The sequence below is a fragment of the Pleurodeles waltl genome, chromosome 11, assembly GCF_031143425.1.
Source record: "Pleurodeles waltl isolate 20211129_DDA chromosome 11, aPleWal1.hap1.20221129, whole genome shotgun sequence".
NCBI classification, from domain to species: domain Eukaryota; kingdom Metazoa; phylum Chordata; class Amphibia; order Caudata; family Salamandridae; genus Pleurodeles; species Pleurodeles waltl.
This window is the reverse complement of record NC_090450.1, coordinates 759834213-759857398: the sequence shown is the minus strand read 5'-3', so window position 1 is coordinate 759857398 and position 23186 is coordinate 759834213.

Genomic DNA, 23186 nt, shown 5'->3' with positions numbered 1-23186 from the left:
GTCCCCCTCCCCCCTCTTCCATTGAGGACACTCCATACAACCATGTACCATCCACCATGCTCACAGTGTACTCACCTGTTTGTCTGGAGGACCGTATAGCTGTGTGTACTGGGGGAGGACCCCATCCACTAGTTTCTCCAACTCCTCCGAAGTGAAGGCAGGGGCCCTTTCCCCAGACACTGTAGCCATCGTCGCTTCCAGACAAGGGTCACAGCAGCACTTGCACTGTAGGTCCTCTCCTGTTGAAGGTCAGGTATCAAGTGAGTGAATAGTTAGAAAATTGCGGCCACGTCCCGGCAGTGCGTACCGTCACCGCTGGCGTACATCGTCATTGGCTCCTGGAACCCATAGGGCCCACTTTTAACCAATGATGAATTGTGCTGCAGTCTTCGACCGCTTACCGCGACGGTGTACAACGCTAGCGCAGTTACCTCATTTCCCCTTGTCCCACCCTACAGGTCAGGCAGCTACCATTTCAGGGGGCCACATGGCAGGCCAAATAACTGCATCACACCTATTTAGGCCAGGAATACGGACAGACAAAGGCACATGGAGAAATTGTAACATTTTTGCTAAACATAATTGTGATACCTAAGTGTTATATGACCCTCTGCTCACCGTTCTCCTCCATAGGGCACCCCCGCTGGGGCAGGTGATGAGATGGCGGCATCCTCCGGTGTACAGACCCCTGGTGGACCTGTCGACAATGGAAGAGAGACATCTCATTATCACTTACAGACTTGATCGTGCAACAATCCAGGAACTGTGTGCCCAGTTGGAGCCAGACCTGATTTCAGCTGTCCGCCATCTCACAGGAATACCCCTTCTAGGGCTGGTCCTGTCTGTACTTCATTTCCTGGCCAGTGGGTCTTTTCAAACAACAGTGGTCCTGGCTTCAGGGATGTCCCAGCCAATTTTCTCTAACGTGTTGTCCAGAGTGTTGTCTGCCCTGCTGAAACACATGCGCAGCTACATTGTTTTCCCTCAAGTGGAGGATTTGACTACAGTGAAAGGTGATTTCTATGCGCTGGGACATATCTCCAACATAATTGGTACCATTGATGGTACACATGTGGCATTTGTCCCCCCCTGCAGGAATGAACAGGTGTACAGAAACCAGAAAAGCTACCATTCAATGAATGTGCAGATGGTGTGTTTGGCAGACAAGTACATCTCTCATCTGAATGCCAAGTATCCTGGCACAGTGCATGACGCTTACATTTTGAGGAATAGCAGCATCCCTTATGTGATGGGCCAACTCCAGAGGCACTGTGTGTGGCTAATAGGTGAGCCTAAAGCCCCCACACAGTTTCATTTGGTGTCTGGGTATGGGTGATTCCCTAATGTTTGGAGTATGTCTAACAGTTGTCCCTCGATATTTGCAGGTGACTCTGATTACCCCAACCTGTCATGGCTACTGACCCCAGTGAGGAATCCCAGGACAAGGGCAGAGGAATGCTACAATGAGGCACATGGGCGAACTAGGAGGATAATAGCGCGCACCTTCGGCCTCCTGAAGGCCAGATTCCGGTGCCTCCATCTGACAGGTGGATCCCTCTACTGCTCACCGCCAGATCATCCTGGCCTGCTGTATGTTGCACAACCTGGATTCGCGATGCCAGGTGCCTTTTCTGTAGGAGGATGGGCCTGATGGTAGTCTTGTGGCAGCTGTGGAGCCTGTGGACAGTGAAGAAGAAGAGGCAAAAGAAGAAGATGTAGACAACCGAAACAACATCATCATGCAATACTTCCAGTGAGACACAGGTAAGAAGATGGAACTGCTTCCCACATCTCATACTATTGTAGGACCTAGCAAAAGTCTACCTTTTTCAATCCGTGTATGGACCCTGACTTGTCACTTTGGCTTTCCATTTCAAAGATCTGGCTTTGTAACATTAGTATGTGAACAAGTACATTGACATTGCTATAATCCAGAGATTTTGCAATTACACATTTGTGAAAGCACAGACTGACTCCAGATTGATTTGTGATTCAAGGGTGTTTATTTCTGTGCAAATAAGTGGAGCGGGTGTGAAATGGGCTGGGGTGATGGTGGAGGAATGTCCATGGCAGAGTCCAGTCTCTTGGTCTCACCGGTACATTGTCCAATGGGGCATAGGAAGTAGAGCTATGGCAGTTTAAGGTGGACAGAGTGACAAAGTGGGACAGAAGGGTGACATTCAGGAGAGTCTTATTTCCTGGCGGGGGTCTTGGCAATGTTCTCTGTCTTCTACCTGGATCTCAGGGACCGTTTGCGGGGTGGTTCTTCTTCTGCAGGGGGTGGGATGCTGGTGGCCTGTTGTTCCTGTGGCAGTGCCTCCTGTCCCCTAGTGCCAGCGGAGGTGGAGGGCTGTTCATCATCCAGGCTAGTGTCAGGGGCCCGTTTGTGTGCCACTGTGTCCTTCATGGTGTTGACAAGGTCTTCCAGCACCCCTGCAATGGTGACCAGGGTGGTGTTAATGGACTTCAAGTCCTCACTGATCCCCAGGTACAGTTCCTCCTGCAGCTGCTGGGTCTCCTGAAACTTGGCCAGTACCGTGCCCATGATCTCCTGGGAATGGTTGGTATGCTCCCATGATGCTGGAGCGTGCCTTGTGGAGTTTCAGTTCCCTGGGCCTGTCCTCCCCCAGTCCCACAGCAGTCCTCCCAGCTTCCCTGTTATCCTGTGCCTTTGTCCCCTGAACCATGTGCCCATTGCCACTGACCCCAGGTCCCTGATTTTCTTGGGTTGGTGAGTTTGCCTGGGGTCCCTGTAGTGGTGGACACACTGCTGATTGACGTGTCCTGGGGGTAGAGGGATGGGCCCGCTGGGTGGGTGATGTGGTGGTGTTTTCTGAGGGGGAGGCTCAGTGGTGGTTTGGGACTGTGTCAGGGGAACCGACTGTCCCGAGGTCCTTGATGGGCTGTGCTGGTCATCTTGATCCAGGCGTGCAGAGCTTCTGTCATCACTGTGGGCCTCTTCTGTGGGAGGACTGGATATGTCTGGCACCTCCTGTCCGGTGACGTTGGGTAGGGGTCCTGTTGGGTTATAAATGCATAGTTTTAGTATCTGTGTGTGCCATCTTGTGCATTGGGTAAGGTACCCTCTACTCCTGTGCTTTCGTCATTGTGTTAGCCCTTTTGTGATAGTTGGTTTGGGGTGTGTGTCGGTATCTGTACTGGACATGCTTTGGTGAAGGTGGTCCATGCATAGGTGTTGCATGCAGGGCCTTGTTATTGAGATGTGTGGGTTGTCGGGTTGTGATAGTGGGACGTATGGAGATGATGGTGTGATGGGGTGAGGGTAAGAGTGGGAGTATGTGATGGCATGCACAGTTGGGGTGGGGGATGAAGTAGTTAAGATATGACATACCAGAGTCCAGTCCTCCTGATACTCCTGCGAGGTCCTCAGGATGCATTATTGTCAAAACTTGCTCCTCCCATGTTGTTAGTTGTGGGGGAGGAGGTGGGGGTCCACCGCCAGTCCTCTGTTCAGCGATCTTGTGTCTGGATACCACAGAACGTACCTTCCCCCATAGGTCCGTCCACCTCTTCCTGATGTCATCCTTTGTTCTTGGATGCTGTCCCACTGCGTTGAACCTGTCGACAATTCTCCGCCATAGCTCCATCTTCCTTGCAATGGATGTCTGCTGCACCTGTGATCTGAATAGATGTGGCTCTATCCAGATGATTTCCTCCACCATGACCCTGAGCTCCTCCTCAGAAAACCTGGGGTGTCTTTGAGGTGCCATGATGTAGTGTGGGTGATGTGTGAGGTGCTGTCTGTTTGTGTGGGGGGATGTGTTGGTGTGTGTTGTTTGAGGTGCGTGGATGTTGTATAAGTGATGGTCTTGTGTGTCTGTGGATGCTGGTGTTGTGTTATCTAATCTCTCTCTCTGGCCTTCTTCGTAATTTTTCATTGTAAGGATTTGTGGGTAATGTGGGTGTGTGTTTTATATTGGATTGGGTGTGTGGGTGTGGTGTGTGTATGTGTATCAGGTGTGTGTATTTTGAATTGTCCAATGTAGTTGTGTTTTGTAAGTGTATGTGTATTTTGAGCGCGGCGGTGCGTGCCGCCAATGGATTACCGCGTTTGAAAGACTGTCGCGTTGATTCGTGGGTTGTGATAGTGTGGGCGTATTCTTGTTGGCATGACGGTGTAGGTTTTGGTATCGCCAGTTTATCACTGACCTTTGGTGTGGCGGACTTGTGTGGGTGTCTGTATTGTGGCATATTACGAGCTGTGGGTGGTAATACCTGTAGCAGATTTCCGCCGACGCAACGGTATGTTGGTGGTCTTCAGCACGGCGGTAAGCGGGATTTACCGCCAGGGTTGTAACGAGGGCCTAAATATAATATTTCTGAATATTATAAAAAAGGGAATATTAAAATAGTGTAAACTATACATAAATAAACTTTGTTTAAATATAACTTTAAAAATATGTATAACATTAACACATAAACTCTAACTAGTGCTCACCGAATAAGAACCAAACAAAACAGCCAGTGAAACGAAACTTAAAACAAACTAACCAATATTAACACACAATGAATTAAATAGCTACTTCAAAAAGGACACAAAAACTTGCAATAATTTATAGCAAAATAGCCAAGCCTTGAAGAAAGTAATGTTCTTCTGAATTCTGCATAGAAGAAATGAAAAGTCAATCCCCCAAAAACATTTTTTTTTTAAAGTAAGTAACATGAATTAAATTATTAATAACACCAGCTGCTAAACCCACAATGAAAATGAAAAAAAAAATTATACAACTTTCCATTTACATTTTGTTAATAAATTAAATAGCAATTGAGTAAAAGTATAAATAACAACAAGAAGAACATAAAAATATCATATTTTCAAAACAGTAAACGTACAAACATTTAACCCCTTCCCCGCCACGGACGTAATGGTTACGTCCATGGCAGCGCCCGTGTGGCGCCATGGACGTAACCATTACGTCCAGGGACTGGCAGTCGGGGGAAGCGCTACCGCTTCCCCCGAGGGCCGCCCCCCAACACCCCCAGGCCAGGGCTGAAAGGGGAATCCCTTCCCCTTTCACGCCCACCCCCCCGCCCCCCCCCCCATGACGTCAGCGCGCGCTGATTTCATGGAAAGGGGGAATGACGCGCTGGAAGCCATTTGCTTCCAGCGCGTCAAGGGAGAAGGTGAGTATTTCACCTTCCTGCGGGGTGGGGGTGCTCTCAGAGAGGCATCGAGGGAAAGGAAAGGGTTTTCCTTTCCCTCGATGTCTCTTTGAGCATTCCTGCTGCCCGATCGCGATGCGATCGGGCATCAGGAATGCCCACTAGACACCAGGGATTTCTGTATGTGTGTGTGTGTGTGTGAATATTAGTGTAGGGGAGCGACCCCTTGGGCAAGGGTCGCTCCCCTTTGGGGGCACATGCATTTTACGTCGTTTCTGCCCCCCCTGGGGGCAGATTGGCCCTATTTTTAGGCCGATCTGCCCCCAAGGGGGGCAGAAAGCCACTAGACACCAGGGATTTTATTGTTGCTGTGTATTTTTTGTGTTGGGGGGCGGCCCCTTGGGCAAGGGTCGCTCCCCTTTGGGGGCACATGTATTTTATGTCGTTTCTGCCCCCCCTGGGGGCAGATTGGCCCTATTTTTAGGCCGATCTGCCCCCAAGGGGGGCAGAAAGCCACTAGACACCAGGGATTTTATTGTTGATTTGTATTTTTTGTGTTGGGGGGCGGCCCCTTGGGCAAGGGTCGCTCCCCTTTGGGGGCAAATGTATTTTACGTCGTTTCTGCCCCCCCTGGGGGCAGATTGGCCCTATTTTTAGGCCGATCTGCCCCCAAGGGGGGCAGAAAGCCACTAGACACCAGGGATTTTATTGTTGATGTGTATTTTTTGTGTTGGGGGGCGGCCCCTTGGGCAAGGGTCGCCCCCAGGGCCCCTCATGTATTTTTGGGCAGTTCTGCCCCCGTTGGGGGCAGAGAGGCCTATTTTTTTTAGGCCTTTCTGCCCCCAAGGGGGGCAGAATCCCAATAGCGCCAGAAATAGTATGTATGTATGTGTGCTTTGTGTTGGGGGGTGGCCCCTTGGGCAAGGGTCGCTCCCCCCAGGGGCGCAATGTATTTATTGTCGTTTCTGCCCCCCTTGGGGGCAGATTGGCCCTATTTTTAGGCCGATCTGCCCCCAAGGGGGGCAGAAAGCCACTAGACACCAGGGATTTTATTGTTGATTTTTATTTTTTGTGTTGGGGGGTGGCCCCTTGGGCAAGGATCGCCCCCAGGGGCCCACATGTATTTTTGGGCAGTTCTGCCCCCCTAGGGGGCAGATATGCCTATTTTTTAGGCCTTTCTGTCCCCAAGGGGGGCAGAATCCCCATAGCGCCAGGGATACTATGTATGTGTGTGTGTGCTTTGTGTGGGGGTGTGGCACCTTGGGCAAGGGTCGCCCCCCCCAAAGGGTGCAATGTAATCTGGGCGATTTCTGCCCCCTCCCCTTGGGGGTAGATTGGCCTATTTTTTTTTAGGCCCATCTTCCCCCAAGCAGAGAAGACTAGACACGGGAAAATGAAAAAATGGTTAGTGGCGGAGTGTTTGTCAACTGGCGAAGTATTTACTTTTATGATAATAACAGTTTTTCTCCTTTTTGTTTTAGTTCAAAGCTTTTGCTGACTTTGCTGTGGCTTGTTGCAGTTTTGGCAGTAGTTGTCCTGCGGTTTGCGTAGTTGCATGTTTTAGGTAAGTAAATAAATTTACTCCAAGTGAGTATTGTTGCAATGCATGAATGACATGTTTGTAGGTGGTGTACTGAATGCAGGATTGTGTGTGAAATTGTCCTTAGAGTTATGCACAATGATTATTGTGTTGTCTTATGTCTAATTTGCTTTTTTTTTTCTCTTTTTAGTGGGATATCGTTGGTGATTACTGTGGCTGTGCAGAGTAGTTGCTGGTGAGTCAAGCTTTTTCAGGCAAGTGAGCAGTATAGTTTTTGAGTTTATAATTCTTAGTGATAAACCTATACTTTGTTACTTATCTTACACAGTGCTGGTTGTTGGTGGTGTATTTGTCCAGTTAATTTTAGTAGGAAGGATCATGGCCAGCCGTAGGATGACCGCTCAGCAGGTTGTTAGTGTGCTTTTTGAGTCATCTTCTGACCATGAATATGAGACTGACTCTGCATCTGAGGCAGAGGAGGAAGTGCAGGATTCTGGAAGTGAATTTTCTGTCAGAGATGAATCATCTGATGATGAAGCCACTCTCAGTGCTGATGAAGGGCCTGTTTTAGAGGAGGACAGTGATGTGCCAATGGTGCAGGAGCCAGCGGCTGAAAGGCTTCCCATTGGAAGACCTGACGCATGGGTTGCACCAAACATGGAGCAGCCACAGTTGCCTGCGTTTACTGTTTTTCCAGGGTGTCGAGTTAATACGCAAAACTTTTTGCCCGTCAACTTTTTTGAGTTGTTTATGGACGATATATTTTTGGAAGAGATTGTTGAGCAGACTAATTTGTATGCAGAGCAGTTTTTGAGGGACAACGCTGCCAGACTTAGGCCACACTCTAGAGCTAGCCGGTGGATTCCCACAAATCTGGAAGAGTTGAAAAAGTTCTTGGGTTTAACTTTTTTGATGGGGCTGATAAGGAAGCCGTCGCTGTCTTCATATTGGTCTACTAGTCCCTTGATGGCAACTGCTATATTTCCTGCCATCATGAGTCGTAACCGGTATGAGCTTCTTCTTCGGATGTTGCATTTTGTAGATAATGCTTTAGCCTTGCCACGAGATCATCCTGATTCTGACCGTCTTTTTAAGATTAGACCTGTCCTTGATCATTTGGTAGATCGGTTTTCAGAGATCTATGTTCCAGGGAAAGAAATATCTGTAGATGAGTCTTTGGTCCTGTTCAAGGGTCGTTTGGTTTTTAGGCAGTACATTCCTAGCAAGAGGGCACGGTATGGAATTAAATTGTATATGCTGTCAGAAAGTAGTACAGGATATGTTTATAATTTCCGGGTCTACACTGGTAGGGATTCCAATATTGACCCCCCTGGTTGTCCTCCCACTTTTGGAGTTAGTGAGAAAATTGTGTGGGAACTTGGTAGACGACTGTTTAACAAAGGTCACCATTTATATGTAGATAACTTCTACACTGGAGTTCGGTTGTTCAAGGAGTTGTTCAGAGTGGACACTGTTGCTTGTGGCACAATCCGCTCTAATCGGAAAGGCTATCCAAAAGAGCTTGTCTGTAAAAAACTTGAGAAGGGACAGTGCAGTGCCTTGCGGAATGATGAGCTGCTAGCTCTGAAATTTGTAGACAAGAGGGATGTATACATGCTAAGCACCATCCATGATGAGAGTACTTCACCTGTGGCTGTTTGGGGTCAGGTTGCCGAAGTGCGCAAACCTGTGTGCATCTTAGACTATAATAAGCACATGGGTGGTGTTGATAGAGTAGATCAGAGGTTAGAACCTTACACTGCTGCTCGTAAGTCTTATGTGTGGTATAAGAAATTAGCGCTTCACTTGTTCCACTTGGCAACTTTTAATGCTTTTGTTGTGTTTAAGGATAGTTCTCCAGAGTCAAGGATGACATTTGTGAAATTTCAGGAGTCTATCATAGCTAGCCTTGTTGTGCTGGAACAGGCAAGAGTTCCTAGAGAAGCAGTGGTGGAGGATGTGGCTAGATTGAAAGATCGTCACTTTGCTGAGCACATTCCTCCCACGGGCAAAAAAAACTTTCCTGCTAAGAGATGTAGAGTCTGTGCTCGAAGAGGTATCAGGAAGGAGACTAGGATGTACTGCCCTGATTGTCCTTCAAAGCCTGGGCTGTGTGTGGGTGGCTGTTTCAGGAGCTACCACACACAGAAGAATTATTGGGAAATTCCGTGAGCGTAAACTGGTGTTTTATATTTTTATATGTTCGGTTTCACGGTTGGCATTAGTCATGTATTCAGTTAGAGCTTTTGTGTTTGTAGTTTTGTACTAATTTATGATTAGTGGTTTCTTTGTTGTTTAAAAACAAAAAAAAGGGGATGGCATGTGTAGAGTGGCGCTTGGCTGGCGGCGTGGGTGTGGTGGCGCTTGGCTGGCGGTGTGTGTGGGGTGGCGCTTGGCTGGCGGTGTGTGTGGGGTGGCGCTTGGCTGGCGGTGTGTGTGGGGTGGCGCTGGGCTGGCGGTGTGTGTGGGGTGGCACTTGGCTGGTGGTGTGGGTGGGGTGGCGCTTGGCTGGCAGTGCCGGCCAAACGCCAGTCCACACACTCATCAGCTGGTGTGATTGCTGTATCAGGCATGTGGGCGTATGAAAGTGATGGGCCCTTGACTGGCGCTGTCTGTGGATGCGAGTCTTGTAATGTGCTGGGCCCGTGGCTGGCGGCGTGAATGGTCTAGTGCATGTCATGTATGAAAGGTGTGTGAATGGACTGTAAAGCGGTTGGTGCCTTGTCGTGGCTTTACAGTTCACGAGCTGTGAGTCATTGGTTCAGTTTTTTGGCCTTTCAGTTATTACCAGTGCATTTCACTTTTGTGAAATCTCTTGTTAATAAAATTTGATCTACTGAACCATCACTCACCCTCGCGCCAAATCCAACCAGTATGTGTGGTACAAATGACAAAACCTGCTCCGCTGTAATCAGGCGTCGCAGCACACTTGAGACACGCTAGGTGCCTCAGGTGGGACCCCGATGATGAAGCATGCCACCAACTTGGTTGGTGGGTGAGGGGTCTTCTTCACATAACCTAAGTGTGTTTCTTTTCACAATTTTAGTGTTTGGCACATCACGGACGTATGTGCACACATCAAAGTGATATATTCCAAAAATACCTGTGTTTGGGGGGGAGGGCCCACCTATGTTTTTGGTCCTGGGTGCGGCCGTCATGTAGGGAAACCTACAAAACCCAGAAACTTTTTAAAACTAGGCACCCCAAGGAGTCTAGGGAGGTGTGGCTTGTGTGGCTCCCCCAACATTTTCTTACCCAGACTCCTCTGTAAACCTCACAATTTGCATGAAAAAGCATATTTTCCTGATTTTTCTTAGTAGGATCACCGCTCCAGCACAAAATTCCTACTCCCCAGTTTTCCCCTCAGTCTCCCAAGTAAAATGACACCTCACTTATGTGGGTCCCCAAAGCAGAGTCCGTCTAAAGATGTATAAAAGAATATGCCCTTATAAACTTGCTGTGCTATCCCTTCTATCCCTTCAGGTTTTGGGCCTTATTATGTTGCAGGCACCTGGGCCACCCACACAAGTGAGGTATCATTTTTATCGGGAGACTTGGGGGAACGCTGGGTGGAAGGAAATTTGTGGCTCCTATCAGATTCCAGAACTTTCTGCCACAGAAATGTGAGGAACATGTGTTTTTTTAGCAAAATTTTGAGGTTTGCAAAGGATTCTGGGTAACAGAACCTGGTCCGAGCCCCGCAAGTCACCCCTCCTTGGATTCCCCTACGTCTCTAGTTTTCAGAAATGCACTGGTTTGGTAGGTTTCCCTAGGCGCCGGGTGAGCTACAGGCCAAAATCCGCAGGTAGGCTCTGTTTTCTCCCAAAATTGTGGATGTGTCCACGTTGCGCTTTGGGGTGTTTCCTGTCGCAGGCGCTAGGCCTACCCACGCAAGTGAGGTATCATTTTTATCGGGAGACTTGGGGGAACGCTGGGTGGAAGGAAATTTGTAGCTCCTCTCAGATTCCAGAACTTTCTGCCACAGAAATGTGAGGAACATGTGTTTTTTTAGCCAAATTTTGAGGTTTGCAAAGGATTCCGGGTAACAGAACCTGGTCCGAGCCCCGCAAGTCACCCCTCCTTGGATTCCCCTAGGTCTCTAGTTTTCAGAAATGCACAGGTTTGGTAGGTTTCCCTAGGTGGCGGCTGAGCTAGAGGCCAAAATCTACAGGTAGTCACTTTGCTAAAAACAGCTCTGTTTTCTGTGATATGTCCACGTTGTGTTTTGGGGCATATCCTGTCGCGGGAGCTAGGCCTACCCACACAAGTGAGGTATAATTTTTATCGGGAGACGTGGGGGAACACTGGGTGGAAGGAAATTTGTGGCTCCTCTCAGATTCCAGAACTTTCTGCCACAGAAATGTGAGGAACATGTGTTTTTTTAGCCAAATTTTGAGGTTTGCAAAGGATTCTGGGTAACAGAACCTGGTCCGAGCCCCGCAAGTCACCCCTCCTTGGATCTCCCTAGGTCTCTAGTTTTCAGAAATGCACAGGTTTGGTAGGTTTCCCTAGGTGGCGGCTGAGCTAGAGGCCAAAATCTACAGGTAGTCACTTTGCTAAAAACAGCTCTGTTTTCTGTGATATGTCCACGTTGTGTTTTGGGGCATATCCTGTCGCGGGCGCTAGGCCTACCCACACAAGTGAGGTATCATTTTTATCGGGAGACGTGGGGGAACGCTGGGTGGAAGGAAATTTGTAGCTCCTCTCAGATTCCAGAACTTTCTGCCACAGAAATGTGAGGAACATGTGTTATTTTAGCCAAATTTTGAGGTTTGCAAAGGATTCTGGGTAACAGAACCTGGTCCGAGCCCCGCAAGTCACCCCTCCTTGGATTCCCCTAGGTCTCTAGTTTTCAGAAATGCACAGGTTTGGTAGGTTTCCCTAGGTGCCGGCTGAGCTAGAGGCCAAAATCTACAGGTAGGCACTTCGCAAAAAACACCTCTGTTTTTTTCCAAAATTTAGGATGTGTCCACGTTGCGCTTTGGGGTGTTTCCTGTCGCCGGCGCTAGGCCTACCCACGCAAGTGAGGTATCATTTTTATCGGGAGACTTGGGGGAACGCTGGGTGGAAGGAAATTTGTAGCTCCTCTCAGATTCCAGAACTTTCTGCCACAGAAATGTGAGGGACATGTGTTTTTTTAGCCAAATTTTGAGGTTTGCAAAGGATTCTGGGTAACAGAACCTGGTCCGAGCCCCGCAAGTCACCCCTCCTTGGATCCCCCTAGGTCTCTAGTTTTCAGAAATGCACAGGTTTGGTAGGTTTCCCTAGGTGGCGGCTGAGCTAGAGGCCAAAATCTACAGGTAGTCACTTTGCTAAAAACAGCTCTGTTTTCTGTGATATGTCCACGTTGTGTTTTGGGGCATATCCTGTCGCGGGCGCTAGGCCTACCCACACAAGTGAGGTATCATTTTTATCGGGAGACGTGGGGGAACGCTGGGTGGAAGGAAATTTGTGGCTCCTCTCAGATTCCAGGACTTTCTGCCACAGAAATGTGAGGAACATGTGTTTTTTTAGCCAAATTTTGAGGTTTGCAAAGGATTCTGGGTAACAGAACCTGGTCCGAGCCCCGCAAGTCACCCCTCCTTGGATCCCCCTAGGTCTCTAGTTTTCAGAAATGCACAGGTTTGGTAGGTTTCCCTAGGTGGCGGCTGAGCTAGAGGCCAAAATCTACAGGTAGTCACTTTGCTAAAAACAGCTCTGTTTTCTGTGATATGTCCACATTGTGTTTTGGGGCATATCCTGTCGCGGGCGCTAGGCCTACCCACACAAGTGAGGTATCATTTTTATCGGGAGACATGGGGGAACGCTGGGTGGAAGGAAATTTGTGGCTCCTCTCAGATTCCAGAACTTTCTGCCACAGAAATGTGAGGAACATGTGTTTTTTTAGCCAAATTTTGAGGTTTGCAAAGGATTCTGGGTAACAGAACCTGGTCCGAGCCCCGCAAGTCACCCCTCCTTGGATCCCCCTAGGTCTCTAGTTTTCAGAAATGCACAGGTTTGGTAGGTTTCCCTAGGTGGCGGCTGAGCTAGAGGCCAAAATCTACAGGTAGTCACTTTGCTAAAAACAGCTCTGTTTTCTGTGATATGTCCACGTTGTGTTTTGGGGCATATCCTGTCGCGGGCGCTAGGCCTACCCACACAAGTGAGGTATCATTTTTATCGGGAGACGTGGGGGAACGCTGGGTGGAAGGAAATTTGTAGCTCCTCTCAGATTCCAGAACTTTCTGCCACAGAAATGTGAGGAACATGTGTTGTTTTAGCCAAATTTTGAGGTTTGCAAAGGATTCTGGGTAACAGAACCTGGTCCGAGCACCGCAAGTCACCCCTCCTTGGATCCCCCTAGGTCTCTAGTTTTCAGAAATGGACAGGTTTGGTAGGTTTCCCTAGGTGGCGGCTGAGCTAGAGGCCAAAATCTACAGGTAGTCACTTTGCTAAAAACAGCTCTGTTTTCTGTGATATGTCCACGTTGTGTTTTGGGGCATATCCTGTCGCGGGCGCTAGGCCTACCCACACAAGTGAGGTATCATTTTTATCGGGAGACGTGGGGGAACGCTGGGTGGAAGAATATTTGTGGCTCCTCTCAGATTCCAGAACTTTCTGCCACAGAAATGTGAGGAACATGTGTTTTTTTAGCCAAATTTTGAGGTTTGCAAAGGATTCTGGGTAACAGAACCTGGTCCGAGCCCCGCAAGTCACCCCTCTTTGGATCTCCCTAGGTCTCTAGTTTTCAGAAATGCACAGGTTTGGTAGGTTTCCCTAGGTGGCGGCTGAGCTAGAGGCCAAAATCTACAGGTAATCACTTTGCTAAAAACAGCTCTGTTTTCTGTGATATGTCCACGTTGTGTTTTGGGGCATATCCTGTCGCGGGCGCTAGGCCTACCCACACAAGTGAGGTATCATTTTTATCGGGAGACGTGGGGGAACGCTGGGTGGAAGGAAATTTGTAGCTCCTCTCAGATTCCAGAACTTTCTGCCACAGAAATGTGAGGAACATGTGTTATTTTAGCCAAATTTTGAGGTTTGCAAAGGATTCTGGGTAACAGAACCTGGTCCGAGCCCCGCAAGTCACCTCTCCTTGGATTCCCCTAGGTCTCTAGTTTTCAGAAATGCACAGGTTTGGTAGGTTTCCCTAGGTGCCGGCTGAGCTAGAGGCCAAAATCTACAGGTAGGCACTTCGCAAAAAACACCTCTGTTTTTTTCCAAAATTTAGGATGTGTCCACGTTGCGCTTTGGGGTGTTTCCTGTCGCCGGCGCTAGGCCTACCCACGCAAGTGAGGTATCATTTTTATCGGGAGACTTGGGGGAACACTGGGTGGAAGGAAATTTGTAGCTCCTCTCAGATTCCAGAACTTTCTGCCACAGAAATGTGAGGAACATGTGTTTTTTTAGCCAAATTTTGAGGTTTGCAAAGGATTCTGGGTAACAGAACCTGGTCCGAGCCCCGCAAGTCACCCCTCCTTGGATCCCCCTAGGTCTCTAGTTTTCAGAAATGCACAGGTTTGGTAGGTTTCCCTAGGTGGCGGCTGAGCTAGAGGCCAAAATCTACAGGTAGTCACTTTGCTAAAAACAGCTCTGTTTTCTGTGATATGTCCACGTTGTGTTTTGGGGCATATCCTGTCGCGGGAGCTAGGCCTACCCACACAAGTGAGGTATAATTTTTATCGGGAGACGTGGGGGAACACTGGGTGGAAGGAAATTTGTGGCTCCTCTCAGATTCCAGAACTTTCTGCCACAGAAATGTGAGGAACATGTGTTTTTTTAGCCAAATTTTGAGGTTTGCAAAGGATTCTGGGTAACAGAACCTGGTCCGAGCCCCGCAAGTCACCCCTCCTTGGATCTCCCTAGGTCTCTAGTTTTCAGAAATGCACAGGTTTGGTAGGTTTCCCTAGGTGGCGGCTGAGCTAGAGGCCAAAATCTACAGGTAGTCACTTTGCTAAAAACAGCTCTGTTTTCTGTGATATGTCCACGTTGTGTTTTGGGGCATATCCTGTCGCGGGCGCTAGGCCTACCCACACAAGTGAGGTATCATTTTTATCGGGAGACGTGGGGGAACGCTGGGTGGAAGGAAATTTGTAGCTCCTCTCAGATTCCAGAACTTTCTGCCACAGAAATGTGAGGGACATGTGTTATTTTAGCCAAATTTTGAGGTTTGCAAAGGATTCTGGGTAACAGAACCTGGTCCAAGCCCCGCAAGTCACCTCTCCTTGGATTCCCCTAGGTCTCTAGTTTTCAGAAATGCACAGGTTTGGTAGGTTTCCCTAGGTGCCGGCTGAGCTAGAGGCCAAAATCTACAGGTAGGCACTTCGCAAAAAACACCTCTGTTTTTTTCCAAAATTTAGGATGTGTCCACGTTGCGCTTTGGGGTGTTTCCTGTCGCCGGCGCTAGGCCTACCCACGCAAGTGAGGTATCATTTTTATCGGGAGACTTGGGGGAACGCTGGGTGGAAGGAAATTTGTAGCTCCTCTCAGATTCCAGAACTTTCTGCCACAGAAATGTGAGGGACATGTGTTTTTTTAGCCAAATTTTGAGGTTTGCAAAGGATTCTGGGTAACAGAACCTGGTCCGAGCCCCGCAAGTCACCCCTCCTTGGATCCCCCTAGGTCTCTAGTTTTCAGAAATGCACAGGTTTGGTAGGTTTCCCTAGGTGGCGGCTGAGCTAGAGGCCAAAATCTACAGGTAGTCACTTTGCTAAAAACAGCTCTGTTTTCTGTGATATGTCCACGTTGTGTTTTGGGGCATATCCTGTCGCGGGCGCTAGGCCTACCCACACAAGTGAGGTATCATTTTTATCGGGATACGTGGGGGAACGCTAGGTGGAAGGAAATTTGTGGCTCCTCTCAGATTCCAGAACTTTCTGCCACAGAAATGTGAGGAACATGTGTTTTTTTAGCCAAATTTTGAGGTTTGCGAAGGATTCTGGGTAACAGAACCTGGTCCGAGCCCCGCAAGTCACCCCTCCTTGGATCCCCCTAGGTCTCTAGTTTTCAGAAATGCACAGGTTTGGTAGGTTTCCCTAGGTGCCGGCTGAGCTAGAGGCCAAAATCTACAGGTAGGCACTTCGCAAAAAACACCTCTGTTTTCTGTGATATGTCCACATTGTGTTTTGGGGCATATCCTGTCGCGGGCGCTAGGCCTACCCACACAAGTGAGGTATCATTTTTATCGGGAGACGTGGGGGAACGCTGGGTGGAAGGAAATTTGTGGCTCCTCTCAGATTCCAGAACTTTCTGCCACAGAAATGTGAGGAACATGTGTTTTTTTAGCCAAATTTTGAGGTTTGCAAAGGATTCTGGGTAACAGAACCTGGTCCGAGCCCCGCAAGTCACCCCTCCTTGGATCCCCCTAGGTCTCTAGTTTTCAGAAATGCACAGGTTTGGTAGGTTTCCCTAGGTGGCGGCTGAGCTAGAGGCCAAAATCTACAGGTAGTCACTTTCCTAAAAACAGCTCTGTTTTCTGTGATATGTCCACGTTGTGTTTTGGGGCATATCCTGTCGCGGGCGCTAGGCCTACCCACACAAGTGAGGTATCATTTTTATCGGGATACGTGGGGGAACGCTAGGTGGAAGGAAATTTGTGGCTCCTCTCAGATTCCAGAACTTTCTGCCACAGAAATGTGAGGAACATGTGTTTTTTTAGCCAAATTTTGAGGTTTGCGAAGGATTCTGGGTAACAGAACCTGGTCCGAGCCCCGCAAGTCACCCCTCCTTGGATCCCCCTAGGTCTCTAGTTTTCAGAAATGCACAGGTTTGGTAGGTTTCCCTAGGTGCCGGCTGAGCTAGAGGCCAAAATCTACAGGTAGGCACTTCGCAAAAAACACCTCTGTTTTTTTCCAAAATTTAGGATGTGTCCACGTTGCGCTTTGGGGTGTTTCCTGTCGCCGGCGCTAGGCCTACCCACGCAAGTGAGGTATCATTTTTATCGGGAGACGTGGGGGAACACTGGGTGGAAGGAAATTTGTAGCTCCTCTCAGAGTCCAGAACTTTCTGCCACAGAAATGTGAGGAACATGTGTTTTTTTAGCCAAATTTTGAGGTTTGCAAAGGATTCTGGGTAACAGAACCGCGTCCGAGCCACACAAGTCACCCCTCCTTGGATTCCCCTAGGTCTCTAGTTGTCAGAAATGCATAGGTTTGGTAGGTTTCCCTAGGTGGCGGCTGAGCTAGAGGCCAAAATCTACAGGTAGTCACTTTGCTAAAAACAGCTCTGTTTTCTGTTATATGTCCACGTTGTGTTTTGGGGCATATCCTGTCGCGGGCGCTAGGCCTACCCACACAAGTGAGGTATCATTTTTATCGGGAGACGTGGGGGAACGCTGGGTGGAAGGAAATTTGTGGCTCATCTCAGATTCCAGAACTTTCTGCCACAGAAATGTGAGGAACATGTGTTTTTTTAGCCAAATTTTGAGGTTTGCAAAGGATTCTGGGTAACAGAACCTGGTCCGAGCCCCGCAAGTCACCCCTCCTTGGATCCCCCTAGGTCTCTAGTTTTCAGAAATGCACAGGTTTGGTAGGTTTCCCTAGGTGGCGGCTGAGCTAGAGGCCAAAATCTACAGGTAGTCACTTTGCTAAAAACAGCTCTGTTTTCTGTGATATGTCCACGTTGTGTTTTGGGGCATATCCTGTCGCGGGCGCTAGGCCTACCCACACAAGTGAGGTATCATTTTTATCGGGATACGTGTGGGAACGCTAGGTGGAAGGAAATTTGTGTCTCCTCTCAGATTCCAGAACTTTCTGCCACAGAAATGTGAGGAACATGTGTTTTTTTAGCCATATTTTGAGGTTTGCAAAGGATTCTGGGTAACCGAACCTGGTCCGAGCCACACAAGTCACCCCTCCTTGGATTCCCCTAGGTCTCTAGTTTTCAGAAATGCACAGGTTTGGTAGGTTTCCCTAGGTGGCGGCTGAGCTAGAGGCCAAAATCTACCGGTAGTCACTATGCTAAAACAGCTCTGTTTTCTGTGATGTGTCCAGGTTGTGTTTTGGGGCATATCCTGTCGCGGGCGCTAGGCCTACCCACACAAGTGAGGTATCATTTTTATCGGGAGACGTGGGGTAATGCTGGGTGGAAGGAAATTTGTCGCTCCTCTCAGATTCCAGAACTTTCTGCCACAGAAATGTGAGGAACATGTGTTTTTTTAGCCAAATTTTGAGGTTTGCAAAGGATTCTGGGTAACAGAACCTGGTCCGAGCCACACAAGTCACCCCTCCTTGGATTCCCCTATGTCTCTAGTTTTCAGAAATGCACAGGTTTGGTAGGTTTCCCTAGGTGCCGGCTGAGCTAGAGGCCAAAATCTACAGGTAGTCACTTTGCTAAAAACAGCTCTGTTTTCTGTGATGTGTCCACGTTGTGTTTTGGGGCATATCCTGTCGCGGGCGCTAGGCCTACCCAAACAAGTGAGGTATCATTTTTATCGGGAGACTTGGGGGAACATAGAATAGCAAAACAAGTGTTATTGCCCCTTGTCTTTCTCTATATTTATTCCTTCCAAATATAGGGGTGTGTGTAAAAAAGACATCTATTTGAGAAATTCCATGTAATTCACGTGCTGCTATGGTCACCCCGGAATTCAGAGATGTGCAAATAACCACTGCTCCTCAACACCTTATCTTGTGCCCTTTTTGGAAATGCAAAGGTTTTCTTGATAGCTATTTTTTACTCCTTATATTTCAGCAAACGAATTACTGTATACCCGGTATAGAATGAAAACGCACTGCAGGGTGCAGCTCATTTATTGGCTCTGGGTTCCTCGGGTTCTTGATGAACCTACAAACCCTATATATCCCCGCAACCAGAGGAGTCCAGCAGACGTAACGGTATATTGCTTTCGATAATCTGACATTGCAGGGAAAAGTTACAGAGTAAAAAGTAGAGAAAAATTGATGTTTTTTTCACCTCAATTTCAATATTTTTCTTTTTCAGCTGTTATTTTCTGTAGGAAACCCTTGTAGGATCTACACAAATGACCCCTTGCTGAATTCAGAATTTTGTCTACTTTTCAGAAATGTTTAGGTTTCTGGGATCTAGCATTGGTTTCATGACCATTCCGGTCACTGACTGGAAGGAGGCTGAAAGCACAAAAAATTGCACAAATGGGGTATGCCCCAGTAAAATGCCAAAATTGTGTTGAAAAATTGGGTTTTCGGATTCAAGTCTGCCTGTTCCTGAAAGCTGGGAAGCTGCTGAGTTTAGCACCGCAAACCCTTTGTTGATGCCATTTTCAGGGGAAAAACCACAAGCCTTCTTCTGCAGCCCCTTTTTCCAATTTTTTTGAAAAAAACGAAATTTTCACTGTATTTTGGCCAATTTCTTGGCCTCCTTCAGGGGAACCCACAAAGTCTGGGTACCTTTAGAATCGCTAGGATGTTGGAAAAAAAGGACGCAAATTTGGCTTGGTTAGCTTATGTGGACAAAAAGTTATGAGGGCCTAAGCGCGAACTGCCCCAAATAGGCAAAAAAAGGCCTGGCACAGGAGGGGGATAAGGCCTGGCAGCGAAGTGGTTAAAGGAAGTAAGCAAAAATAGCTTACTGTGCAACAACCCACATTACTCTATAAATTAATAATTCATCAAAATAAAACACAGCCTAAAATAATGCATAGTTAATTTTCAAGAATCAAAAGCTTAAGAAATGTATGTTTTTCAACAGTAATCATCAAGTACATAACCTTTGAATCAATAAAGAAAACCTCATCAAACAACTCTACAAGGAAAAGAAAACTACTGATGACTTTCATGGGATACGCTTTCATTCAAGAAATTGCAAGCAATGATAACATACATTGGAAATGTATTGAATATTATTCCAATGTACAGTTACAGAAATTGAAATCTGGATTGTATCAACAGACCTCAGATAAGCTAACACTACTTCACAACAACCTCTATGAAGATGTTTTAAAAATATAGTCCCAAAAGATCCTGACTACACTACAGCTCAACTCCAAGTTATTCCAGATATGACAATACTTACAGTTAGAACCAGAAAATCAACAACTGAAACCCCTGCTGCACCAAAGAACTTCCAAGATTCAAATATCCATGAAAATTTAATTGTAACACAAAGCACCAAATGTATCCTTTTGTGGGGGCAACACTAATAATGACATGAGAATAATTATTTATTATTTATCCAACAGAAAAAAACTACTAAAATCAACTCAAAGCAACACGTCAACCATTCATACATATCTGCATCATAGACATACCATTAGTTTACACACTTGTACCTAACAAAGTGCAACACTGCATGAACTACTAACCAAAATAAAGTCTAAAACTAATAATTACCCTTCCCAAAATATGAATTAATCACTTGGAGGAAACAATGATTAATATTGTTTTAAAAGTATATCCACCACAGCCGTATAGGGTGACATCTTCGGAAATCCGCATAGGGTCTCATTATGGGGGGACTTCTGCATGCCAGGTGGTCCTGACTACCATATTATGACCCTGGCAGTCCGACTGCCAAGGGACCACCGCCAATGCCAGGATCATAGATCCCAATGGGTAGTCATGTTCAGCCATAGCGGTTCTTGAAGCAGCACCACAATGCTGATCATGACTTTACTTTCCACCAGCCTTTCGATGGCAGGGTCCCTGCCATCGAAAGGCTGGTGAAAAGCCTGAACTGGGGGCCACATGGGGGCCCCCTGCACAGGACCATGTTGTGGGCGGTGCAGAGGTTCGTAAGTCAATTAACCTCAGAATGCACACTGTCTACTAGAGCAGACAGTATGCAGCCTGAGGGTGCTGAGACATCCTCTGTGCAATGGTGTGAGGAGCACCTGGTTTCCAATGAGCTGACTGGCAGAAACCTCCAATTTCAGAGGTTTCCAGCGGTCAGCCCAGTTGAAACCTTGTAATGGCCAGCCTTGTAGTGGTCTCCTCCCAAAGGGTTTGGTGGTCCGGGTTTTGGACCACCAGACTCGTAATGAGGCCCTATTGAATACTCCAGAAACACAAAATTTGCCTATGAATAAATCATTACTTTTGCATATGTCCCAGTAACCTCAGTAGCAAAACACTACAGCCTCCCAACAGAATCACCCTACTACCAAAGACACAAGTCAACCTATGTTGCCCAATGGAATATTTTTAAGATACTTTAGTTGGCAGGCTGAACCGTTTCGGACACATACACTAAGCCAACTATTACATACCATGGTGGAGCATATTAACAGGATTCACAATCAATCATTAAAATTAGGCTTCTCCCCTAAATTGTGGAAGAAAGCCATGATCCTTCCTCTGTTAATAAAATTATTATTAATAATGCATATCCCTCCTGTTTGAACATTTATAGACCAATTCCCTTGTAATGCCGGCTCTGGGCAAACTGTTGAACAGTCAGTCAAAAGCCAGATCTCATGTTTCATCGGAACTATTGATTCACTGCATCCCTCCCAAACTGGCTATCATAAGAGTTTCAATACAGAAGTGGCACTTTTAGAGGTCGCAGAATTCATCAGAATAGAGACTTAGGTAGACAAGTAGTAATTTTGCTGGATCTCTTAGCCATGTTAGATGCAGTCTCTAATGAGATTTTGCTGTATCACACCAGGGACGTCGGTATTAAAAAGATGGCAAACAAGTGGCTCAAATCTGTTTTATCACACAGGGAGAAAGCTGTTCACAATACTCACTTTTTATCTGATTTTAAGAACATGTGTTGCGGGTGCCTCAGTGTTCTGGCCTTAGCCCCACTCTTTTTAATATCTGTCTTGCTCATCTGGGCAAGTTAGTGGACAACCGGGGTTTTAATATAGTATCCTACACTGGTCATACCCAGTTGATGCTCTCTTGCCAACAAATAGCGAACAAGCTCGTGGAAAATGCTCAGAACTGTTTAACTGCCCTGCATTTTGAAGTGGATGAAGCAGGGTTACCTAAAAGGTAATTCAGAAAAATCAGAAATTGTATTCTTTGGAGCCTTACGTTCTCAGGTGAATACACCTTTGTGGCCTGGGCAGAACTCAGAGAGATTTTGCGTAACTCAGCAGGCGGTCGGTAATGCTTGTCTGTCAATGTCCACTCATTCACGCTGCTTTTTTACATTTCAGTGGCGGGATGCACACTTCTGCACTTCAAAAGCAGCATGAACAGCACATGCACTCCGTCTGGGTACTCCCATTTTGTTCTACCTGCTTTCCTGTTCAGTGCATGTTCTGGGCCTGATTTTCCTATTCTAATTAAATCTTTACAAACCTCCCCATCCCACTCACCTACCCCTTATTACGTTTATTTTATTATTCTATGTCTTTGTTTTTGTGTATTTTACAATTTCATTGTGACTTTTTTGTTTTTCCCTTTACTTCCTTATTTCTTCCTTTCTTCCTCTATTAATTCCTTCCTTTTCACATTTTTTTCCCACCCAGCACCATTGCAGAGCAGGCAAGACAGGGAGCAGCTGCGCCAGTGTAGCTACTATTCGCATGCCTTGCAGTCACTGGCGCCTCCAAGGGGTGCAGAACCACAAACAGGTAGAGGTGGTTGCACTTATTTTTCATGTGCAGTGCCGAGTCCTCTCCATGCTGGCAGCAGGCAGCAGGCCTGGGAGTGTGGGGGCTTCTGTGGGGGACACTGTGCTAGTATATCTACCGGCACACTGTGGTCCGGCACACTCAACAGCAGTTATTACACTGCTGGGTGGACATACTGGACCACAAGCAGGACCTGCATGACCTGCAGGCTGTCAAGGTATCGGGGCTCAGTGAGTGAATATTTATTTGTTGTGTTCTACAATGCTAATATACTTTTCAATTAGCATGCTGCTCACACTCAGAGGTAAGTTAAGTTTATGTTATGAATAATATGTGTTCCACTCTGAGCTAGCCAGATGCTCGGTGTCACCTAATTGTACACGTATCTACCTAATCATACCCACTTGGGCTGATTATTCAAGAAACCATGCAGACTCCTCTGTCCTGTCTCTAAGACAGTGGTAGTAGTAGAAATATCAGTGAATCTGCTTTGCCTGTGTCTTTTTTATGTAGCTCATAGAGTCCAATCTCCCAGTGATGGGCAGTATGTATCTATGCATTGAAAAGGTGACTGAGTGGGCCCATCAAAGAAGGTTATGAAGCAAAGACCATTTCTTGCAATCTATTAATAGTTCCAAATGTAGTTTGGGAAAATTGGAATAGGGCTTAGTTTAAGGACAATAAAAAGAGTTCAACTCAATACTAATATTGGACTACTGTGGGCGATCTGATTTAGCAACACCAGTTGCGGTTGGGGTAGCAGTATTAGGGACTGGTGTTAGTAAGTTACATTGCTTGCTTATTGACAATTACTAGTATACTCACTACAAGGGGGTCTTGAACCCCCCACTTTAGGACCTACAGTGGGTGTTGAGTTCTTAATGGCCTCTTTTATTTGTAACTCAGCAGACAAAAGCTCATAATGCACATTAAAAATTATGGGTTCATGGAAAAGAGAAAGAGGGATGCAAGTTTAAAAGAAAGGATGGGTTAAATGGTATACGAGTGAAATAATGTTTGGGTGGGTGAAAGGATGCATAG